The sequence below is a fragment of the Mesocricetus auratus genome, unplaced genomic scaffold (assembly GCF_017639785.1).
Source record: "Mesocricetus auratus isolate SY011 unplaced genomic scaffold, BCM_Maur_2.0 Super-Scaffold_100676, whole genome shotgun sequence".
In the NCBI taxonomy this organism is placed as follows: domain Eukaryota; kingdom Metazoa; phylum Chordata; class Mammalia; order Rodentia; family Cricetidae; genus Mesocricetus; species Mesocricetus auratus.
This window is the reverse complement of record NW_024429266.1, coordinates 132,252,331-132,276,370: the sequence shown is the minus strand read 5'-3', so window position 1 is coordinate 132,276,370 and position 24,040 is coordinate 132,252,331.

Here is a 24,040-nt window from a genome sequence, read left to right as displayed (position 1 = left end):
TTCTGTCCAAAGCGGTTCACCATTATGATGGTGGTCCCATGAGATTATAATGAAAACTTCCTGCCGCCCAGTGATGCCACAGAGCACCACATTACTCATGGGGAGGGGGGATGCTTGAGTCAATGAACCTCCTGCCTATACTGCCCTATAAAAATGTAGTACATCCAATTATGCACAGAGCATAAAGTATGAAAACAATAAACTTGGTTGTTTGTGTGTTTACAATACTATCTGGATTATTATTTTAAAGTGTAGCTCTGCTTATAAAGATGTTTACTGCAAAACAGAGTGCCCTGCTATCCAGAAGCAGCCTCAGACACCTGATTGCTGTGTCTGCTCATTGGCCTATATCTTCTTGAAGTATATAAGTTCACTCTGTGGTAGCTCTACAACAACAAAGGGCCTAATGACACCTTGCTTAGAGCATGAGTACCATGGTTAAGCTACACACAGCAGGATTTTACTTCTCTGGCTCTATTTCCCAGATACAACTTAAACCTGTTTTAAAAGGGAGGAAGGAGCTCTGTTTTGTTCATTTCTGCATCCCAGCTCTGGAGATGTCTAGTGTTTTTTTAAAATAGTAGTTGGTGTGTGTGTGTGTGTGTGTGTGTGTGTGTGTGTGTGTGTGTGTGTGTTTCAAACAAGGTGTCATTGTGGAGCCCTGGCTGTTTGTATCTGGCTTGGTAGGCCAGGGTGGCCTTGAACTCACAGAGATCCACCAGCCTCTTCCTCCTGAGCACTAGAAGTATAAGACACACCACCACACCCAGCCAGGACTATGGACTCTTAATGCTGCCTCACAAAGCATCCATGGTCAGAGACAGTTCCCCAGACTCTGCCCTCCAGTGGTACTTCCAACTGGAAATGTGGCATGCTTGCAATGGAACTGAAGTCTCAGGGGATCACTGTGGCATGGTACAGTTAATATCCTGCTGTTCCAAAGTATTCAGGTCCACTGAGGTCAGCCCAGGATCACAGAGGTGGTCCATCAGGAGTTCTAGGCTGGAAGCAGATGTGGTGGATCCCAAGGTTCTCCTCTTCCTGCCACACCCAACTTGCTTCAGTAGAACAGGCTGCAGACCTTGGCCCATTCCCTCTAACCTAAGGACCCTACCTGATAAATTTATTCCCACAAATGTGCTAATTGTTGATGGTGTCTACATTGCTAATCTCTGAAGAACTGAATAAGATAAACCTCCAAAGCTCAACTCCCCTGTTCTGAGCACAAAACAGATATAAGCTGGTAATTACAGAACAATGCCTCATATGCAGAGGAGGCCAGTAGAGTGTGTGTGTGTGTGTGTGTGTGTGTGTGTGTGTGTGTGTGTGTGTTATAACTGTTGCCAAGGCACATGGGAAACCAGGCTCCACCATCCTTTACCTTGTCCTTTCTTTGTCCAGTTATCTGACATTGTCACCCAACTTTGAGCAGTCTTCCAAGGTCAAGAAACTTCATTCGCACCCATTGTCTCTTTCCTGTTTTGCAGCAAGCAATGGGGTGACTTTGACTGCATCATTTTTCAGATGAAGAAGCAGGGGCTCCCAGGCCAGGCTTCTTCCCAGTCATTCAAACAGATCCTTTATTATCCCCTTGCTTCAGTCAAAGAAGAGCCACCAGACACCTGCTAGGTCGCAGAGAGAGGAACAATGGTGTCTGTCTTTAGTCCTGTTTTCTTCAGTGACTTGGCCTCAAGTGCAGCTCATGAGTATGGTGGATGAGAAATCACATTGTTTGCACAAAATGGGAAAATCTTTACCAAGCTGGCCCAGCGAAGCTTTCACTTTCCACACTGAAAGTGGTGACTGCGGATTTGGCTTGTGTTATTTCTTCTGGGAAGCCCTCCCAGGTGAGGGAAGTGGGGCTGAGAACAGAGGGCGAGAGACAGTTGTTTCCAAGACTTGGGGTGGTGCTCTTGTTTTGTTCTTGGCCCACTTGGCAGCTCTTGTTTGATGCTAAGATTGCCCATGGATTGTGGTTCACATCTTCTGTTATGTGGAGGATTTGTGAATTAAAAGCTAGCAGCCAGCCAGGTGTGGTGGCACACGCCTTTAATCCCAGCACTCAGAAAGCAGAGACAAGTGAATCTCTGTGAGTTCAAGGCCAGTCTGGTCTACAGAGCGAGTTTTAAGACAGCCAGGGCTGCACAGAGAAATCCTGTCCTGCAAAAACAAAACAAACCAGAAGAGCTAGCAGTCAAGTTGGTGCTGCTCTGTGTAATCACTCATGTTTAATATGCTGGGGCAACTGAAAGCTGAACTTGCTATTATTATGATTGTTTTAAAGATGTGTTTATGTATTATGTATAGTGTTCTGCTTGCATGTAGCACTGCAGGCCAGAAGAGGGCACTGATCTCATTATAGATGGTTGTAAGCTACCATGAGAGTGCTGGGAACTAAACCCAGGTCCTCTGCAAGACCTGGAAGTGCTCTTAACCACTGAACTATCATCCCTCCCTTTGGTCATATTCTTTCTGCACAGCCTCCTCAACTTCCTGTTCACCAGCCCTTCACACAGCACCAGTAACTTAACCAGAGTTGGGGGTGGGGACACTATGATATCATCACTCAAAGCTTTCAGCATCAAAACATTGAAAGAATAAACTTTGACATTATGACCATGGTAGACAGGGCTCTCAGTGACCCCTGATGTCTCGTCTGTAAATAGTCCTTGACCAGCATCTGATGCTTTAGCATCATGGGAGGTGCTGTCATTGGATCCAGCTCTTCGAACCTTTACCTTCTCTTTGCTCCTGTAGTTCTCATGTGTGCATACGTCATGGCTCATAGCGTTACAACTGCTGCTGATCGGCCCTACCAGAAAACAGTGCCTGTTTCTCACTCATCCTTGCATTCCAAGCACATGGTATAAGTGTTCAAAACAAATGCTCCTTAATAAACAAACAAAATGTTTGATATAGCCTAGTTGGACCAATTTTCACGTAATAGTATAATATACAGGATGCTTTTATTTTCTTTATTTCATTCTTGCAGTGAGAGCAGGTGACTGTGTTGTGTCATGTTGGCTACGGTCTGAATGTTTGGGTCCCTCCCAACTTCATATATTCAGCTGGGCATGAAAGCATACATCTGTATTCACAGCATTTGGAGGTTGAGTTAGGAGGAACTTGAGAGTGAGGTCATCCATCCCAGGCTGAATGACCCAGTTTCAACAAGACAAATACAATGTGTGTTAAGGCTCCAACATGGTGATTGGGAGCTGAGGCTTTGATAGGTGAGTAAAGCCATAAGTGTGGAGTCCTGCAGAGTGGAAAGAGTGCCCTTATAAAAGAGACCCAGTGAGCTCTCTCACCTCTTCCTGCCACGTTGAGGCTACAGGGAGAAAGAAGTCTGCTGTCTGCAACCCAGCAGCGCTCTTACCAGAGCCTCACCGTGTTGTCACCTTGATCTCAGACTTTCAGCTTCCAGAACAATGAGAAATAAAAGTGTGTTGCTTAAATCAACCAGTCACGTCATTTGCCATAATAGTTCCAACTCACTAAAGCAATGCCCATTTTACAGATGAGGGGGTCATAGAAATGAAGTTGTTCGCCCAATAATACCTGCCCCTCACCTCTCAGTCCTCTCTCAAACCCAAGCTTTCTCGCCCTTACTTCAGGCCAGACTGAATGAGTACCAGAGTGCACATCACAGGGTGGGGGTGGTGCTCATCTGGCTCACTGCTTACCCAGTGCCCACATCCACAGAAAGTACTCAACAGGTATTTGCTGAATTGATTATGCCGTGAGTTAACCTAAGTCCAGTTTTGCTAGTTGGTGTAGAAGCCAAGCATTTGAGAATTTGATAAGGAATGGACATCAAAGTGTCCCTTCCCAAAGAGAAAAAGGACCACTTTCTCTAAGTCCAGACAATAGGGTGTCCACACAGACCCTCAGGCCAAACACTCCAAAAACCCCAGTCATGATCAACAGGAGAAAGGAGGCATTATTGGGTTGATAACTTCTACCACCCCTGGAGTGGGGTCCTTGGAAAGGAGTGTCATTTCTACACCTCTGTAAAAGGCTGGCACTTATAGCCTTCCAAGAATGTGACTGACGGCGGCAAATTCAAGTTCAAAAGGAGATTAGATTTCAAGGCAACTGGAAGCTATTCAATCAAAGCCAAGTTTTACGGGGAGAGTTTCCGTCTCCTCTCTTCTCCTCCTTCCTCCAGGGCAGCCCAGGGCTTGTTGGAACCCGAAGAAGACCTGACAGTGTCTGATTGTTTCCCTAATTGGGGAAATGGAGAGAAGCAAAAGCAGGCTCTGGACTTGTTTCTCAGTCCAGGGAGGAACCACGGCAACTATCTCCCAGGTAATCACAGCTGCTTAAGAGGTAAAGCAGGAGGATCCAAAGTTCAAAGTCTGCCTGGTGTACAGTGGAAGTTCAAGACCAGCCTGAGCAACTTTGTGAAACCCTGTCTGGGAAAGGAAAAAACGACTGGGAGGTAATTCAGCGGTAGAGTTCTCAAGTAGCAGGTGGTCCTCAACATGAATAAACAAGTAAACTTCTAAGCTCATGAGAAGTCGTCATCCTTAGGTTTTGGAGTTGGGGTGAGTGTGTGTTGGTGACAGGGAGTCCCTGTGTTTAGGTTCTGTCTGAAGATTTGATCACAGCTGCATCACTCTCTATCCCCAACAAATCCTTGAGGAGGCAGCTGTTCCATGTAGCCATGGCAGCTGAGGACCCTTAGGGAGGAGTCCAGATCTAGGGTAGCAGAGGTACCAGGCACACTAGCGCAAAAGTCCATGTTTGAAGGACAGTTTGGCAAATAGAAATCAGAAGTGTACATCTCAGCTGGGTGGTGGTGGCACACACCTTTAATCTCAGCACTCGGCAGAGGCCAACCTGATCTACAGAGTGAGTGCCAGGACAGGCTCCAAAGCTACAGAGAAACCCTGTCAGAAGGAGGAGGAGGAGGAGGAGGAGCAGGAGGAGGAGGAGGAGTATATCTCTGGAAATCATTCAAACATGGTCAGTTCACAGCCAGAAAATGGGAAAAGGAAAGATAAGACTGAAGAAAAGCACTGTCTCCAGGAAGCACATATTCTATTTTCTTAATTTTAATTGCAGGACAGGGGTCCTCTGTGCAGCCCTGGCTGTCCTGGAACTCACTCTGTAGACCAGGCTGGCCTTGAACTCACAGAGATCCACCTGCCTCTGCCTCCTAAGTGCTGGGACTAAAGGTGTGCGCTACCACCACCCAGCTTAAATGTGTGTAAGTGAGTGATTATTTCATGCACTGTCCTGTCATAAGCCTTATGCAATCTCCATCAATGCTGTGAAGAGTCTGTTACCACCCAGAAATTCTACTAAAGGGCTGGCAAGACCTTAGCCCAAGTGATCTAAATCGTCTCTGTTTCGTGTATCTCAGGCTAGCTTCAAACTTACTATGTGCTGGGAGAAACCATTACCTTCCTATCCCCTTTGCCACTGCACTACCATAACCCATCTATGAGGCACTGGGGCTGGAACCCATGCTTCATGCATGCTACACGATACCAACTGAGCTCTGTCACCGGCCTTCAAGCTCCTTTAACTTCTAAATCATCTTTATAAGTTCCCGGGGCTTTCTTCATTGATGGTCCCTCTTGGTTCAGGCAAACACCCACAGCTGGTTAGCACTGAAGATTCCATCACAGCACCTACCAGGAACAGATCCACAGGAAGCAGAGTTACCCCCAAGTTCATCTGCACATGTAGCTGTCAACGCCAGATGAACTAATGCTTTGTTTGAATAGTAAAGTAGAATGTTCTAGGCATAGAAAACTCTAGATACAAAGCGCTGAAAACACAACACAACAAACAAACAAACATGGAAATAACTTTTCATGCCCTCATTAGTACTGACTTTAAAACATGCATTAATAGCAATAAAACAGGTTTACTTAAAATAGACCCCTCATTATGAGATAAGAGGAAACATCTGGTGCTCAGACCCTTCGCTGCAGAGTGGGGACACGCCTTGGAGTGAGAACCGTACGAGCTTTCAACCACTTAGTTAATTAGAGTTCATCTTATTTGTGATTCCTCCTGGCCTCTCCCTGTTTTTGTTTCCTCTGGTTGAAGCTTGTCCTTTTCCCTCAGAAGCTCCTGCTGGTCTCTCTCCTTCCAAGAAGTTCCTTTGGGTCCTCTGAAGAGAACTCTCTTTTCCTTCCCAGGTCCAGCCCAAGGCAAGCAAAGCAAACAGGCATAAGAGCTTTGCTGGCTTTGCAGGCATTCACACAGGCAGGGCTGTAAATGCTAATCCACACAGCCAGTGTGGTGGAAGGTGCTGGGTGAGAAGTTCCCTCTTTCCATGTTCTCCGAACCCTGGATATCTCAGGCATTTTTCCACAGTGCCCCTCGGCAAAAGGAATAGCAACACTTTCGTTTATGAAGTAATTATGTAATTAGGCCCGAATGACTTAATAAGTATTTATGGCTTAAAAATTTGGTAGCCATTTGAAAACAACACACAAAAGCTTGAAAGGAAATCCATTTGTATTCTATCATTAATTAATTACAGAGACCTGTTTATAGGTACTGCAGCATTCTTCATAGCGTGGAACCAGGCTGATCACATCCCTTTGTTTCCCGTTTCACATTGGTTTTCACACGGAACTTTTTCTTTTATCAAAATGGGGGGAGGGGTGTCGTCAAATAGATTGTGGTTCTTGAGAAATGTCCAAATAGTAGGAGGCCAGGAATTCTGTTGTTCTCAACTGCAGGTCTGGGAACTGATCCTAGCTCTTAACCAACTCTGCAGTCAGAGTGCCATTCGGGTGGGAATCCAGACTGTGTTAGACCCAAGGGGACGAAGATTACCAAAACATCGAAGAAAAACCAAAGGACCTGACATGACCTCTAATATTAAAAGTGTGCTTTCTCGGGGGAGGGGTTTGTAAACTGTCTGACAAAGGTTTTCTTGGAGAAAAATCTTACATGTCTTGAGACATCCTGGGGACTTCTGAGGTCCACGCTGAGCACTACGTCACATGATTAGAGAATCACAGCGCTGTGCAAAGAAGACAGCGAGTGCTCAGAGCAGGAACAAACGCTACCCACTAAGGTGTCTACTGGAGGTGTCATGGTCCGTTGGCTTGGCTGGGCGAAAAGGAAGGAATGGGAACTCGTTAGAATGGAAGGGGTGTCTACTGAACTCAATGGAAGCAGCAGAACTCTAGATAGTCAGTTGGCAGACAAAGAATAGAGAGCAGGTTGTACTGTGTATGTCAAGGGTCCTAGAACCTCTTTAGTCTCCTGTTTTCCAATAGCCCAGCTGTTTGTTGATCACCCCAGGACTAAAGCTATCTACACGGCTTTGTGTTTTCCACAGCAAGGAGCTCGGAGCTTTACATAGGGTGTGGCTCAGTTGGCACATACTTGAGAACTTGATGTCAGGTTCCACAGTTTTGTCCGCCTGTGACCCCAGGATTGCAGACATGAAGACAGGAAGATTCTGGGGCTTGATGGCCAACCAGTCTAGCAAATTAGCAAGCTCCAGGTTCAGAGACAGAGTCTATTTCAAAACTAATGTGGAGAAGAGTGATTAAGAAAGATGCCCAAAGTCAACCTCTGGCTTCCACATTAGGGTGCACACACCCACATATTCGCATGTGTATAGAACACATGGATATACCATTCCCAACAGGGTGCTAATGCATGGAGCAGGGCAGACCAGCAGCACAGGAAGTGATGGCATTCCTGCACCAGAGTGAGCCTGGAGGATGACTCTTGGGATTCTGCCTTACCTGTCCACCTGGCCAGTTTTTAGAGAAATACCGGGTGAGTACAGTAGCCCGGTGTTGTTTGCAGAGAGTGTAGAAAATGGTCATTTCCAGATCGCTTATCTGTTGCATCTCCAAGTCTTATCAGCAGGGCAGATCTTAGCACTCCCTGCCCGCCAAGCCTCCCAACTCCACTGTTCCCACGCAGCAGCAGCCCAGATGTGAGCAGGAGTGAGCTGAGCGACAGTAGTGCTTCTGAGAGCTGTTTGTATCTCTCTTATTTACAGTGTCAACAGCACTTAGACTGCAGCTTTGGAAGGCCTCTGTCTATTTGTTCGGGTAAATCCGCGGCCCTGGATGTGGTTCTGAGCACGATCCCAAGCCAATAGTGCGCTGGAGGTTTGCAGCAACTTCTGGACTGTTTGCTGCCCACCGCTACAGGAAGAAGAAATCACTAGGCTTTTCTTGCTTTCCTGCCTATTCTGTAGATCTACATGTTAAACAGATCGCTTCCCCCAGAGAAGAGAAGGCGCGGGCTCTTCTGCGTGTCTGCTCCTCCTTCTCACATGCTATTTTGAGTAACAAATTTCTAGGAAACATGGTTTTATAATAGAAGTTCCTGAAATTCAAAGCGAAGTTCATAATAAGGCATTTCATAAGAGACCCATAGAGCAGTCTTATGTACAGCTATAGATCAAAAAACAAACAAACAAGATCCCTGTTTCCAACAAATTCAAGAGTTGAAACTTCCTGATGTCATTACAAACTCAGGCATGTTGATAATTGGTGAAGTCTTTTGCTTTCCAAGAGACCGAGTTCTCCCAGGGCTAACTCCTAATGGCTTCTGTTTACAAGGAGAGCCTATTTCATCTTAATTTCCTGTGTAAATTTAACAGTGCTCCCTCTGCTTCTCATGCCTCTGAAAGTCTGGGTTTATAAAGAACCAGTCAAAGTCCGTACAGTGCCTCTCGGATATTGTGTCTTCACCAAAGAACATTACCACCAGTTGGACAATAAGGCTTCGTGATTCAAGCAGCCGAGCTCCTTGTGAGGTCCCTGCCTCAGAGCAAAATGCACATAATTCTTTAACTGTGTCTTTAAAGGTGACAGTAAATGGGTTGGAGATGCAGCTTGGTGGCAGAGTGCTTGCCCAGCAAGAAGTGGTGCTCCAGGGGAAGGAAGAGAGTGAGAGAGGGAGGGAGGAAGGGAGGGAGGGAGGGAGGGAGGGAGGGAGGAAGGAAGGTCTCTGCCATGTGTTTCATTCCCTTCTCCCACTTAAGATCTCTTCCTCCTCTCTCATGATCCCCTTTCTTGTTTCATAACCTATTAACACATATGGATGTATAAACACACACACTAAATAAATGTAGTTCTAAAATTTGAATGGAGACACTGGACTTGGTGATGCACGCCTTTAATCTAAGCACTCAGGATACAGAGGCAGGCAGATCTCTATGAATTCCAGGCCAACCAGTTATGTAGTAAGATCTCGATTCAAAACAACTAAACCACATTCATGCAGTGCCAAAGATAGCCAGCAGAGGGTGTTGGATCCCCCTGACACTGCAGTTATCAGCAATCGTGAGCCACGCTGAACCTGGGTCCTCTTATCAGGGAGTTCTCTCAACTGCTAAACCATCTCAGTCACTTAGTTGATTTCTAAGGCGTGGTACCTGGACCACACTTGGAGACATGTTCAATGAGATGCTCTCTTTGGATCTAAACTAGATCAAAATGATTTCTCTTTTGTCTTCTGTATTTCCTTTCCAATCCATAAGTCTTTGTATTTTTCCAATCTACAAAATTCTTTGTATTTCTATTTTTTAATTTATATTTATTGGAATCTACCTACTGAGCATTTTTGCTGGCCACTTTATTCATACATAAATATATTTGTAAATGTATTCATACACACAGACACACACACACCTATATATTCTCTTGTGTATATGTGTGTGAATAAAATTGTATTGGTGATGTTAGATTCTCTTGCAACAGCAAACTCCTTCATCTCAAGGAGGCATATTGATTGGAATGACCCATCCATACTGTGCCAAAATTCTTGTATTAAGTTAACCCCCAGTGCCTGAAAATGTGACTGTGTTGGAGACTGGGTCTGTAGTGAGGTAAACAAGGATGTTGCAGAGTGATCTCTAATTCCTACCTTAACTTGTGTCCTCTGTTTTTCTTATTTTCCAATTCTCTCTCTCTCTCTCTCTCTCTCTCTCTCTCTCTCTCTCTCTCTCTCTCTCCCTCCCTCCCTCCCTCCCTCTCTCTCTCTCTCTGTGTGTGTGTGTGAGTGTGTGTGTGTGCCCAAAAGTGCAGATGTATATGTGAGTGTGTGTCTGTGTGTGTCTATGTGCTGGTGTGTGTATAAATGCAGATACATATGTGGATGTGTACACACATGTGTATGGATGTGCAGGCCATAGGAGGACCTCTGGTGTTATCTTCTGGGGTGTTGTCTACCTCTTCTGAGGCTCTCACTGGCGTACAGCTCACCCACTAGGCTGACTGGCCTTGAGTCCCAAGTACCCCCTTTCTCTAGTGCTGTAGCATGGGTCATAAATACACATCACCATGACCGGATGTTTATTTGGGCATTGTGGGCTTACTCAGGCAAGCTCTTTACCAGATGAGACATCTCCCCAACTTCCAGTATCCTTTTTTGTCTGATTTTTTTTTTTTGTTTTGTTTTTTATGAGACAGGGTTCCTCTGTATTTTTGGAGGCTGTCCTGGAACTTGCTCTGTAGACCAGGCTGGCCTCAAACTCACAGAGATCCGCCTGCCTCCCAAGTGCTGGGATTAAAGGCGTGCGCCGCCACCACCACCACCTGGCTTGTCTGATGTTTTATTTCATTTTTTGTTTGTTTGTTTAGTTGTTTTTTTTTTTTTGAGATAGAGTCTCATGCAGTCAAGAATGGCCTCAAAATCACTACAGTTGAGGGTGGCTTTGAACTTCTGATCTTCCTGCCTCTACTTCCTAAATGTGAGAATAGCAAGCATGTGCCAGCATGCCTAGCCTGACTGGTGTCATGAATGGGTATTGGGACATCAGAGGCACTGAAAAGACATAGCAAGACTTCACAAGACAGGCAGAGAGGCCTCAAAAAACATCACACACACACACAGACACACACACACACAGACACACACACACACACACACACACACACACACACACACACACACACTGGCGTCTTTGTCTTAGATTTCTACCCCCAGAGCAATGGAAAGTCAAAAATCTATTGTTTGAGGCACCCAGTTTGTGGCATTTTGTTATCAAAACCCCAACAAACTAATATGCACATCAAAATTTTATTTCTGATAACACCCATGACTTTCCCAGTGGGGACATTGTTTTCTAAGGCTTTGTTGGAGGCCTCAATGAGGACACCATGCAGTTACCCATTCTTACCAGCAGGAGGAATAACAGAAGACAAGAACATGGGAAAACTCACAGTGGCTTGAAGTGCCTTGGGTGGTTGGTATATTAGGTGTTTCCTGTTGCTGTGATAAAACACATGACCAAGGCAATTTAGAGAAGTGAGGGTTTGTTTGGACTTACAGTTCCAGAGGAACCATCACCATGACGAAAGGGAAACACGGCAGCGGACACGCATGGTAACTGGAGCAACAAACTTAGAGTTCACATCTTAAACCAGAAGCAAGAGGCAGAGAAAACCAACTGAGAAACACGAGTCTGAAATCTGAAGCCAACCCCAGTGATGCACTTCCGCAGCAAGACCACACCCCCTCAGCCTACCAAATAGCACAGTTAACTGAGGACCAAGTACTCAAATATCTAAGAACGTGGGGGACATTCTCATTCAAACACCAGAGGAAAAAGGGAGTTACTTGATACTGTGCTTACAGGCCACTGATTACAACTGATCCCATGAGCCCCAGGCAGGGGACCAGGGATGGAAGGGGAGCTGGAACCACTACTGTGAGCAAGTCTGTCTCTCTGTGGGATTGAAACAGTTGTCTTATCTCTCGTTTCTCTTTATCTATTGACAATATGGTATCTGTCTTCATCAGGTACACAGTTATCAAGTCCAACTTTGTGATCAGCCCTGTGCCAGGAATTAGTGCCAGACAGGCTCCAAAAGAAATAAAGGGCGGGATTCCTAGTTGAGTTGGTTCTTTAGGGAGATAACGGGCAGTGATAAGAAGTTATGGAACAATAGACAATACGGCCCGACTGAGGGCAGGCAGCCCTTGCAGGCAAGCGGTAGTGCCTCGGGTGGACATTAAAAAGGGATGGGGATGAAGATGATGGGCTTGGATGTGGAGAAAGTCTAGGCAGTAATCCAGCCATGGTAGATCATGCCTGTAAATGCTTGGTAGGCAAAAGAGGAAGGTCAGGAGTTAAGGTCAGAAGTTGGAGGCTAGCTCTGCTTACATGAAAGCCTGTGTCAAAAATTAAAGCAAGGGGCTGGAGAGACGACTCAGCACTTAAGAGCATATACTGTCTGTGTGGAGGACCAGGGTTCCAGTCCCAGTACCCACATGGTGGCTCACAAGCATCGATAAGTCCAATTCTGGGGGATCCAGGACACTCTTCTGACCTCCGTGGGCACCAGGCACACACGTGCTACCCATACACACATCCAGGGGAAACGCTCATGCACATGAAATAAAATAAATAAATAAATCTAAAGACAAAACAAAAGATGTAGGCAACAGCTTAGAAAGGCGAACAGGAGGAATTGAGCCTTAACTTCACGGAGGCCTAAGGCATTGCCTGCCAGGTTTGGGCAGTTACAGCTGGCTTGCTTGCTGCTGTCCTGTTTATTTTAGCTTCTCTTAAGGTCACATTTGACAACGGGGAACAATAATACCTCCAACGGGGGGGGGGGGGGAGGGCATCATGGAGAGTTAGGGAGGATATGAGCACCTAAAACAATGGCAGGAGTGAAGGTGGTCCTGTATTATAACTGGCACCCCGCCCCCTTTCCTAGGCCTATACCAGAGAACTGGCTGTCCATGAAGATCGGTTAGCAGGATGTGAACTCTGCACAGTGTCTTAGATGGGAACTGACACTTCTTCAGCCCGTGACAGTGAGAAGAGATTGCCCATGGTCTTCTCTCTAATGCCCTTCAATTGAATTTTCTTCCTGAAGTCATAGGCAGAGTGTCCCCGTCCCCCGTCCCCCCCCCCCCTCGCAAAGAAGACCTGAATGCTGAGGGTTGGTGCTGACATAAACAGTGTGGGCGATGCATATAACCCCGCCCCCCAGCACAGCAGGAAGGCCTTGAGTTCACTGTGTAGCCAAGACAGAATTCATCTTCCCATCCCCCTGCTTCCACTTCCTGGCAGCTAGGATTAGAGGTGTGCAGCACCATGCCTAGCTTATGCAGTGCTGGGGAATTGAACTTAGGGCTTTGTGCATGCTAGGCAAGCACTCGACTAAACTGCATCTCCAGACTCCCCCATAGCTTTCCATGTTTCTGCTGCTCTCCCCCCTGGGTGTGGAAGGTACCAGTATCCACAGCTTCCAAAGCTTTCTCACCGCAAGCTGGGCTTTACCAACCAATAAATCAGCAGGGAAATAGTAAACAGATGCTGTCACTGACCCGCCAGAGGAGGCTTGTGCAATCCCCTCACAGATGCTGCTGCCACCGTTCCTGCCAGGGACAGGAGAAGCTAAGGAGGGAAGCTGGTCCCTGGAGACAATGAGCCAAGTCTGAGAGGGCTGAGCAAGGCGCTGGAGGCAGTGCCTGGGGCAGGCCACCGAGACTGCAATCTGCTGGCTGTGTTGAAACTGAGTCTCGTGGTGTTGGGTCTAGGGCGACAAAGCTGTTTGCAGATAAGCACTGGGCTGGAAGTCTGGGTCAGGATAGGCTTGCCTCTGGGAACAGCCAGCCTGGCTGCTGGGAGAAGCGAGGTCTGCGCATGCTTACCTTGCTTGTGGCTTTGGCCCCCAGAACAAGGCGGGGTGAGGAGGGAAAAGGAGTGTTGAAACATCAACAGAGAGGCAGGAGCGGTTCTCAGGGTGTACCTCAAGATGGCAACTGGGGTGAGAAGGGAGTCGCTTAGGGTCTGAGAGGAGATGCTCTTGGGAGGCCAGTGAGGAGGTAGTCCTCTGGGCCCACCACACCTGCAGCAGGTCTTAAATTACGCCGCAGGCTAAAGCGTCTCCTCCAGCCATAATGACGCACACCTTTAATCCCAGCACTCAGGATGCAGAGGCAGCCGAATCCCTGAGTTTGAGGTCACTCTGGTGCATGCAGTGAGTTCTAAGACAGCCAGAGATACATATTGAGACTCTGTCTCAAAACCAGCAAAAAATAAAATCAAATAAGCAAAGCAAAGTCTCCTCTAACTCCTGTGTCTTGCAAGTTGTGATAACAAAGCTCAGAGAGCTGATAAACCCAATGTCCAACAATGAATGAGGGCAGAGCCTCTCCAGTCTCCTGTGTAAACCATGTCTATCATGCTGCCCATTAGGGCAAAATTCACAGTTAAACACACACACGTGCACACACACACACACAAAGTAAATTTAACTGAGCACTATTTGAATGGTCCTTCCTTCCTTCCTTCCTTTCTCTTCTGAAACAGGGTTTCTCCATGTATCCCTAGTTGTCCTGTAAGTCGCTCTATAGACCAGGCTAGCCTTGAACTCAGAAATCTGCCTGCCTCTGCCTCCCAAGTGCTGAGATTAAAGGCAATGCTTGGCTGGTAATTCTTTTTTTAATGTTTATTTATTTACTTTGCATCAGTGTTTCTCACAGGGGTCGCCTAAGACCATCAGAAAACACAGATTACAGTTCATAACAGTAGCAAAATTAGTTATGAAGTAGAAATGAAAATAATTTTATGGTTGGGGGTCACCACAACATGAGGAACTGCATTGAAGGGTCGCCGCTTTAGGAAGGTTGAGAACTGCTTTACACATACATGCGCATGCCTGAGTTTATGCACATGCGAACAGGAGCCTGTGGAACAGGTGTTGGGCTCCACAGAATGCAGTTAGAAGCAATTGTGAGGCACTGTGTGAGGGATGGGAGCCAAACCAGGGTCCTCTGCAGGAGCAGCAAGGACTCTTGACCACTGAGCCATCAGGAATGCCTTGCAAGAACACCTCAGAACCTACTGTCACTCCATCCCTTTGCAGGCTGCAGGGCCAGTCCATGGGAAGCACATGGAAAGAAATCTGTCCCTAGTATTACGTCTCAAAAGAGCTTGTAGTTCTTACTTTGGGTTCCATTTGGTCATTCAAGAGGTACCCCATTGGGTTAACTTTGAAGTGGCCATAGAGAGTTGCTTGGACATCTCAATAATAATGGGATCAGATGGCCCTAGTATGGAATCACCCTGTAAATTAGGGAAGGTATCATGGAGAGGAATTTGGCTCACTAGGAGAAGATGTCACCCAAAATGGATGTGTTGCATTCTACGACTCTCCAAAGAAGTTATACTGGGCTAGACATGATGGCTCACCCTTATAATCTCAGTTTTGGGAAGGCAGAGGTCAGAGGATGAGGAGTGAGGGCAGCCTGGGCTAACATAAAAAGGCTCTGTCTCAAAAACAAAACAAAACAAAACAATTTTTAAAGCTATATTTGAGACAGTAGAGAATAGTACAGAGCAGACTCCAGAGGACAAGTCAAGGGGAGGCTAGGATGGAGTAAACAAACCAAAAAGCTATGCCACAGCTGGGGATAGACACCGCAGGTGGCCCTGTGTGCATCAACTGCACATTTGAGCTACTCCACTGTAAAGGCACATCCCCTTCCACGCTTCCCCGATGTAGGGACAGTGGTTTCTCAGATACTGAACTGAAGGGGATGCTGCATAGTGGTTAGAAATCCAGAGATGGGCTGGGGAGATGGCTCAGAGGTTAAGAGCACTGCCTGCTCTTGCAGAGGACTGAGTTCAATCACCAGCAACGACGTGATGGCTCACAACCATCTGTAATGAGATCTGGTGCCCTCTTCTGGTGCATAGGTACTCGTGCAGGCAGGTGTAGGTGCACACGCAGGCAGAACACTTTATACATGATAAATAAATCTAAAAAAAGAAAGGAAGGAAGGTGAGAGAGAGAGAAAGAAGGGGAAGAAAGTAAAAGAAGAAAGAAAGAAAAAAGGAAAGAAAGATCCAGAGACATCTCAACAGCAAAGAGTTCAGGCTGGTCTTCCACCTGAGTTTGGATCCCAGAATTCATGTTAGTTAGCTCTCAACTGTAACTCCAGCCAGGGTTTCCAAAGCTCACTTCTAAACTCCAAGGGTACCTGAACTCATGCACACATATCTATCCTTGAGCGCGCGCATGCGCACACACACACAATAAATAAAAATAAATCCAATCTAAAAGAAGAGGAGGAGGAGGAAAAGAATCCAGATGGCAGAACCGGGCTTCTCAATGGCACTCAGCTCTATTCAGCTGTTTGGGCTCCAGCAAGTAACCTCAAGTATGCCTCCCTGTCCCACAGAGCAGTTACCAATTGTAGCTGGTGTCTCCCTTGCCACTTCCATCTTATCTTTCTGTTTCATAAAATGGAAAGGAAGGAGGATGAGGTAAATTAGTTAAAGTGTCCCTTTCATTCAGCAAAGGATTGTGATTTTTCCTCTGTCCCTTCCCTCCCCTTCTTCCTCTCCTATCCCCAAACATGATTTACACTGAACAAATGAATTATAGAAGCTTTAACTAATTTACCTCATTGCACACACACACACACACACACACACACACACACACACACACCTATCTGTCTGCTGTCTTGCCACAGATAAAACACAGCTTCTCAGATATGGCTCCGGGCACAGCTCAGCATGCCCTGTGTCTCTTGGGTCTCCAGCTGCTCCCCACACACCGTAATCATCCCCGACTGCTTTCTAAAAACAGGCACAGCACCTCTCCAGGTGAGTGAATGGCAGCAGCCTGGCACGCCTGGGTCCCACCTGGGCACCCCTTGGGAGCATTTGCATACTTCCTGGGCTCTCCTTTTGAAATTCCACACCAATAATTAAGAATTTCTAATTCTCTGGTAATTGAGTACCGTTTGGGACTGATTAAGCAGATGCTATCTAAATAATTATCTGTTCCACCTTGCTTCCCTTTGTGTTGGCTCTGAATGGCTTGTCAAAGCAAACATCCAGCATTCCCTCCCACCCCCCCTCCAGTGCCTGACAGAGTCCCTCCTCCCCACTGCCACTCCCCCCATCCCTTCTCTGCCTCTCTCTTTCTCTCTCTTCTTGCCTTGCCATGCTTCGTCAAAATGTCAACTGGGATAAAATCACCGTCCAGTGTTGACTCCATTGCAAATCCAAACCAAATAGGTAGTAGGACATTTTTTCTTTTCTTTTCTTTTTTAAAGTTGATGATAGAATTGTCTAGATGACTGAATGACTGAATACCCTTTTCACAGCATGTTCAAAAGCCAGGCGCTTCAATAAGGTGGCTTAATTTGATATATCTAAGATAACCAAACCATCTGATAATCTAGCAAAACAGATATATCCATATTTATTTCACCAATTAAGAAATGCAAGTATAGTCTAGAGGGATTGGCAGATCAGTTAGTAGAGCGTTTGCTTAACATGCACAAGGCCCTGGGTTCCATCACCAGCACCATATGAACCCTAGTTTATGGTGATGCGTGCCTATAATCAAAGAATTGCCAAGGTAGAGATGATCCCCTGCTACATAATGAATTTGAGACTCATCCCATAATGAATGGGATACATGAGACATTGGCTCTAAATAAATAAATAAAGGAAATAGATTCCCAACGTCTTCCACCTATTAAAACACAGTGTTGGCCTGTCCTTTCTCTTCCTCTTCCTCTTCCTTTTCCTCTTCCTCTTCCTCCTCCTTCTCCTTCTCCTCCTCCTTCTCCTTCTCCTCCTCCTCCTCCTTCTCCTCCTCCTCCTCCTCCTCCTCTTCTTCTTCTTCTTCTTCTTCTTCTTCTTCTTCTTCTTCTTCTTCTTCTTCTTCTTCTTCTTCTTCTTCTTCTCCTTCTTCTCCTTCTCCTTCTCCTTCTTCTTTTCAAGATGGCGTTTCTTTGTGTAGCGTTGGCTGTCCTGGAACTTACTATGTAGACCAGGTTGGCCTCAAACTCAGAGATCCCCCTGTCTTTGTCTCCCAAGTGCTGGGATTTAAGGCTTGCACTACCACCACCCAGTGTGTGCTGGCCAATCTTATGTCAATTTGACACAAGTTCCAGTTATCTGATGGAAACGCCTCCATAAAAGCCAGCTGTAAGGCATTTTCTTAATTAGTGACTGATGGGGAAGAGCCCAGCCCATTGTGTTGGTGCCATCCCTGGGCTGATGGTCCTGGGTTCTGTAAGAAAGCAGGCTGAGCAAGCCATGAAGAGCAAGTCAGTAAGCCGCTCCCCCTCTGTGGTCTCTGCATCAGCTCCTGCCTCCAGGTCCCTGCCCTGTTTGAGCTCCTGTCCTGACAACCTTCCTTGATGAACAGTGATGTGGAGGTGTAAGCCAAACAAACCCTTTCCTATGCAACTTGCTTTCTGACCACTGTGTTTCCTTGCAGCAATAGAAACCCTGACTGAGACAGCATAAATAGCACTTGGGGACACACATGAAATGCAATTTCACTTTGTTTCTTCCAGACTCTACCAACTGAGATACATCCCTATCCTCCAAAACCCCTTCTTTTCAAAGTTGGTCCCAGGGTGATGTAGGACGTAGAGATCCCGCCCTCCAGACCTAGGGGCATTCTACACCCCCCCCTTTGGGTCCAATCCAGGCCACGATGCACTCTAGGCAAGAGCTCTCCCACTGAACTTCATCTCCATCCCAGTTCCTCCCTCTTAAGGTTCTAGCAGCCGCAACAGCAATTCTCCATGAGTTCAAAGGTTAAATGCTCAGGATTCCCGTCTTTAACTTCTCAGAACCATCCCCAGCTCCCCTAGGGTCAGGATCATTTTATGGGTCCCTATGTGCATCTTCAGCACTCAGTCTGAATCCCGTACACACTATGTCTTCAGCCCTTGCTTTGTGGAAGAATTCCTAGGGCTCTCAGATTGCAGGTTGGGCCTCACTGATCTGGACACCAGTGTGAGCAGCCTCCGTGTTAAATCTCTGGTGGTCTTGTGTCTAAAATTACACATATTTCTTCTTGTGTCATACACTAGAGTTTCTAAATGTTGTTGAGATATTGTGGGTGCATAAAATTATCTTCCAAATTAGACAGAGTTGCAGTAGATGGTTTTAAGGCAGTTTTTTAAAAAAGGAAAACAGGTAGTTACCCAGCTTCCAGAGCTGCCAGTTGCCAAAGAATGTGGACATCAGCTCCCATGACCCCTGCCACCGGTCAGCGTCACCTATCTGTGCAGACCACTGCTGGCAGAGACCCTAGTACACTTAGTCAATTAAAAAGTGGAAAGCCAGGTATGGGTACACACTTGTAATCCTCATACTTGAGGGGCAGAAGCAGAATGATGACTGGAAAGTTCAAGGCTAAGCTGGTTGATATAAGCAGGTTCCATGCCAGACAAGGCTACATAGTGAGACCCAGGAGGAAAGAAAAACAAACCAACGAAATGTTTGAAAGACAAGACTTCCTTGGCTTCCTTTTAAAAATCTGTTTATTTTGTTTGGTGTTTTGTTTGCTTGTTTGTTTGTTTGTTTGTTTGTCCTTGCACCTTGGGGATATTTCCTCCACAAACCTTTCTCCTCTTCAGTTGAATTAGTTTTCTCTGAGATCCACAAATCTAATCTATGAAGGGTCTTTAGGGGACAGGAAGACAAGAATGAGTTGTGAAAATATTAATATAGTGACAGGTTGGAAATTTGGCTGCACAAGTATCAGACTAGTAGGAGGATCAGTTCTGGAGTAGGGAGAACAAGATGAATAGAGGAAATACCAAGGGTAGAAAAAACTAGAAGGGATTTGGAATAGCAGACAGGCAGGAGGCATTAGAATATGCTATAGATTAGGCCCACAGGAGGGAGGAAAAAAGACTATGACCAGGTAGGGGGCTCTGGGAAGCTAATTGAAAACTTAGACGAAGGCATTTGGGAGACATAGCAGGAGGATTATGAGTTACAGGCCAGTCTGGACTATATAGACCTTGTCTCCAACAACAACAAAGATAAACAACCAAACACGTGCTAACAACTTAGTGAAACAAACAAAATGTAGATGCCCCAAGCCTTACACCTGAGGATAAGAATCCAGCAAATCTGAAGTAGGCTCATGAAATTGTTTCAAAATACAAAACCTGTCCACCTGATTGTGGCGATACACACCTGTAATCTCAGCACTTGGGATTACATTCTGGAGAATTAGGAGTTCAAGACTAGCCTAAATGCAGCTTGAGGCCAGCCTTGGCTACATGATATCCTGTCTATATAAATACATAAATAAATAAGTGAAATTAAATAAACCCCAAGTAGTCTGAGGCCTCAACCTGACTTTAGAGTCCAATGTTAAAGCTCCCTTTACAGGAGAGTGAAATTATTCTGGGAACAGTAGAACCTATTTGTCTGGGAGTTCGGTGGGCCTTATATTTTAGCATAGCAAAAAGACGTCCATGCATCTGTCATTATCAGTTTGTTACAACTGTGTTTTTTGGATTTCCCCACCACCACCACCACCTACATTTAAAAAACAGAGCCTGACTATGTAGGCCAGGCTGGCCTTCAATTTGAGATCCATTTATTCTTAAAATGTCTAGGTTCCCGGTCAGGGAACCAATGCTGTTTAAATGTTTAGGTTTATCCAGTAACGAGACACAAACCGTGACTCAACGATCCCACGTGGAGTTTTATTGGTAGACAGGGAGGGAAAGGGGGCTGAGAGGTAACCAACCTGTGCAGAGCTGAGAGAGAGAGAGAGAGGAGATGAGAGTAAGAGAGGAGATGAGATGGAGAGGAAGACGAGAGTAAAAAGAGAGAGTAAAAGAGAGCATAAGCTGGCTGGGGTCAGTCCTTTAAAGAGGTCCTTTGCACATGCGTGGTTCTCACAGAACTCTGGGCTGGCCAGAGTGCTGCCTGAGTGTATCCTGCCAGGTAACAGGGCAGGCCAGTGTAATGCCTGAACCTTTCACCACTTGCTCCTTTTCCTGGATGCTGGCATCCCGGGCTGGCTGTACACTCACATTCCTCATGCTTTGGCTGTCAATGATGTGTCTGAGCATGAGGACATGGAGGGAGTCCTGGAGAAACAAACTGCAGGCTTCCAAGGAAATAGTCCTTGTGACTGGGAAGACACTAAAATCCAGCAAGTGACACAAGAGTACAAGGTCTGGAGCCAGAACGCTGAGCCTGGCATCTCAGCTGGGGTTGTTGATGTAACTCAGACAAGTACAGAATACACGGTGAGATCCGGAGCAATGTTCTACCTGGTGGTCCAAATGCCAGCTCTAGCACTGACCAGGCAGGTTGCACTGGGCACTGCTGAACCTTGTACATTTTGTCTTCCATAGAACAGGAAAAACGATAACATTGGCTTCCTAACACTGCCATGAGAATAAATGGGAATCTGATCTGTGATTAGGGTCTTGGCTGGTTCACTGCTCTAAGGCGGTGGCTCTCAACCTTCCCAATGCAGCAACCCTTTTAATACAGTGTCTCATGTTGTGATGACCTCTAAACATAAAATTATTTTCATTGCTACTTCATAACTGTAATTCTGCTACTGTTATGGATTGTAAATGTAAATCTCTGTGTTTCCCAATAGTCTTAGGTGACCCCTGAGAAAGGGTCATTGAGACCCACAGGTTGAGAACCAATGCTCTAGGGGAAGACAGAGTTCTTGAACTAACAATAATATTATTATCTCTTCCCTCTAAATAGTGTGGCCTGATGCTCTCTTCCTCTATGGACCAGTGAGATTCACAGGGTGGAAAGAGGCAAAACTAGATCACAAATTCTTACAGGTGGCCCTTGTTGCTCCTCTTGATCCATCCAGGATCCGACTAGCTCTTTGTATCACCGGGTCCTGGTAGGAATCAGGTATTACCACAAAATGTCTTGCAGGCAGTGAGCAGTGACACAGCAGAAACAGTCAGCTGTGCCTCTCATGGGTGTTAACCAGAAGGACCTCAGGTCAACACACACTAGAGATACTTGCACGTCAGCAATACTCACACTAAGTCGGTGACAGAACCCATGCAGGTGTCCATCAGCAGAGGAAGGCTTCCTTAGCTGTGTTCCTATTGCTGTGAGAAGATGCCATGACCAAAGGAACTCCAAGAGGAAGGGTTTATTTCAGTTTACAGTTTCACATTGTAGTCTATCATCAAAGAAAGTCAGGGCAGGAACTCAAGACCAGAGTCTGGAGTCAGGAAGCGGGAGTTGTGGAAGACTGCTGCTTACTGGCTTGATTCTCATAGCTTTCCCAGCCTGCTTTCTTATGACTCCAGACCACCTGCACAGGGGTGGCAACACCCACAGTTTGCTGGGCCGTCCCACGTCAATCATTAATCAAGACAATACCCCCCACAGACTTGCCCACAGTCTTATGGAGGGATTTTTCTCAATGGAGGTTCCCTGTCTCAGATGACCCTAGCTTGAACCAAATTAACAACATCAAAAACAACAACAACAACAACAAAAACTAACCAGGATCAATGGATAAGGAAATTTTTCACATACATAATGGATTTTTTTTCATAAAGAAGGATAAAGTTAGCTGGGCGTTGGTGGCGTACATCTTTAATCCCAGCACTAGGGAGGCAGAGACAAGCAGATCTCTGTGAGTTCAAGGCCAGCCTGGCCTACAGAGCAAGTTTCAGGACAGCCTCTAAAACATTACAGAGAAACCCTGTCTCAAAAAGAGAGAGAGAGAGAGAGAGAGAGAGAGAGAGAGAGAGAGAGAGAGAGAGAGAGAGAGAGAGAGAAGAAGAAGAAAGTTGTCCAGGCGGTGGTGGCATACAGCTTTGATCCTAGCAGAGGTAAGACGATTTCTGTGTCCCAGGCCAGCCTGATCTACAGAGATAGTTCTAAGACAGTCAGGACTACACAGAGATACCCTGTCTCAAAAAAAAAAAAAAAAAAAAAAAAAAAAAAGAAGGAGGAGGAGGAGGAGGAGGAAGAAAGAGGAAGAGGAGAAAGTCATGTTATTTGCAAGAAATGCATGCAACTAGAAATGATCATAAGTGAATTTAAACAGATTCAGAAAGACAAATATTGTGTTTTCTCTCATTTGTGATTCTCAGATTTCATACAGATACATAAAAACACATATTTATATATGACATGCAAATAGAAGCAAAACTGTGTAGTGGTACAAAGGAGACTATTCCAAGGATGAAGGACAGGAAAGAGTGGATAGGGAAGAATATGCTCAACATATGTTTATATGAAAACTTAAAAAAGAACCCAGTAAGGCTGGAGAGATGCTCTGGTACATACTGCTATTGCAGAAGACCCAAGTTCAGTTCCCAGCACCTACATTGGGTGGCTTATACCTGCTGATAACTATAGTTCCAGGCATCTGATGCCCTCTTCTGGTCTCTGAAGGTATCTGCACTCATGTGTGCATATCCAAAGACAGGCACACACGGAGATAATGTAAAATAATAGTAAATCTTTTTTGTTTGTTTGCTTGCTTGCTTTTGGTTTTTTGAGACAGCGTTTCTCTGTGTAACTCTTGCGAATTAAGCTTGATAACTTAAATCCAATCCCCAGAACCCATGCAAAGGTAGAAAGAGAAATTGAACTTTGCAAAGTTGTTCTCTGACCTCCATAAACATGCAATGGTAATGGTGTATGTCTACTCACACATCTCTCTCTCTCTCTCTGTCTGTCTGTCTCTCTCTTCCTCTCTCTCTCACACACACACAAATAAGATAATAGATAATAATAACAGAATAATAACAACAAAGCAAAGTTTAGAAAAGAACCCAGTGGGGGAAAAGCACAAAGTAAAATATTTTGATTGAAAAAATACACACTGAAAATTAAGTATCCAACACTTGGGATGACCTAATTCTTCAATCAGATGTGTGTACAAGAGAACCCCATTGAACCCCAGTGAGAGAAGGCATTGGATCTGGAAATGTAAAATGATCTCCTCTCTTCTCAGAGTAGGACCAAGACCCAGGTCTCCAGACTCCTGTGATGTGTGCCTTGCCCATTGGAAGCACTTCCCAGCAGCTGGGAGGAGGGGGCATCTTGTTCCCTGGAAAGCCTTGTAACATTAAACTGGATTAGGAGGCATTCTTACTCTTAAAGCCCTAAGAACACCGTCGGGAACACGGAGGAGAAGATGCAGAAGTGCTGCCTGCAGAGCTACACACATTTCCTAAGTCCCTAATCTTCAAATAAACAGCTTTGCTCTTTCATCTTCTCCGGATGACACCTCCTTTGTTAAAGCTGTCAAACCCTGTGACACCTTAAGCCTGACTGGCT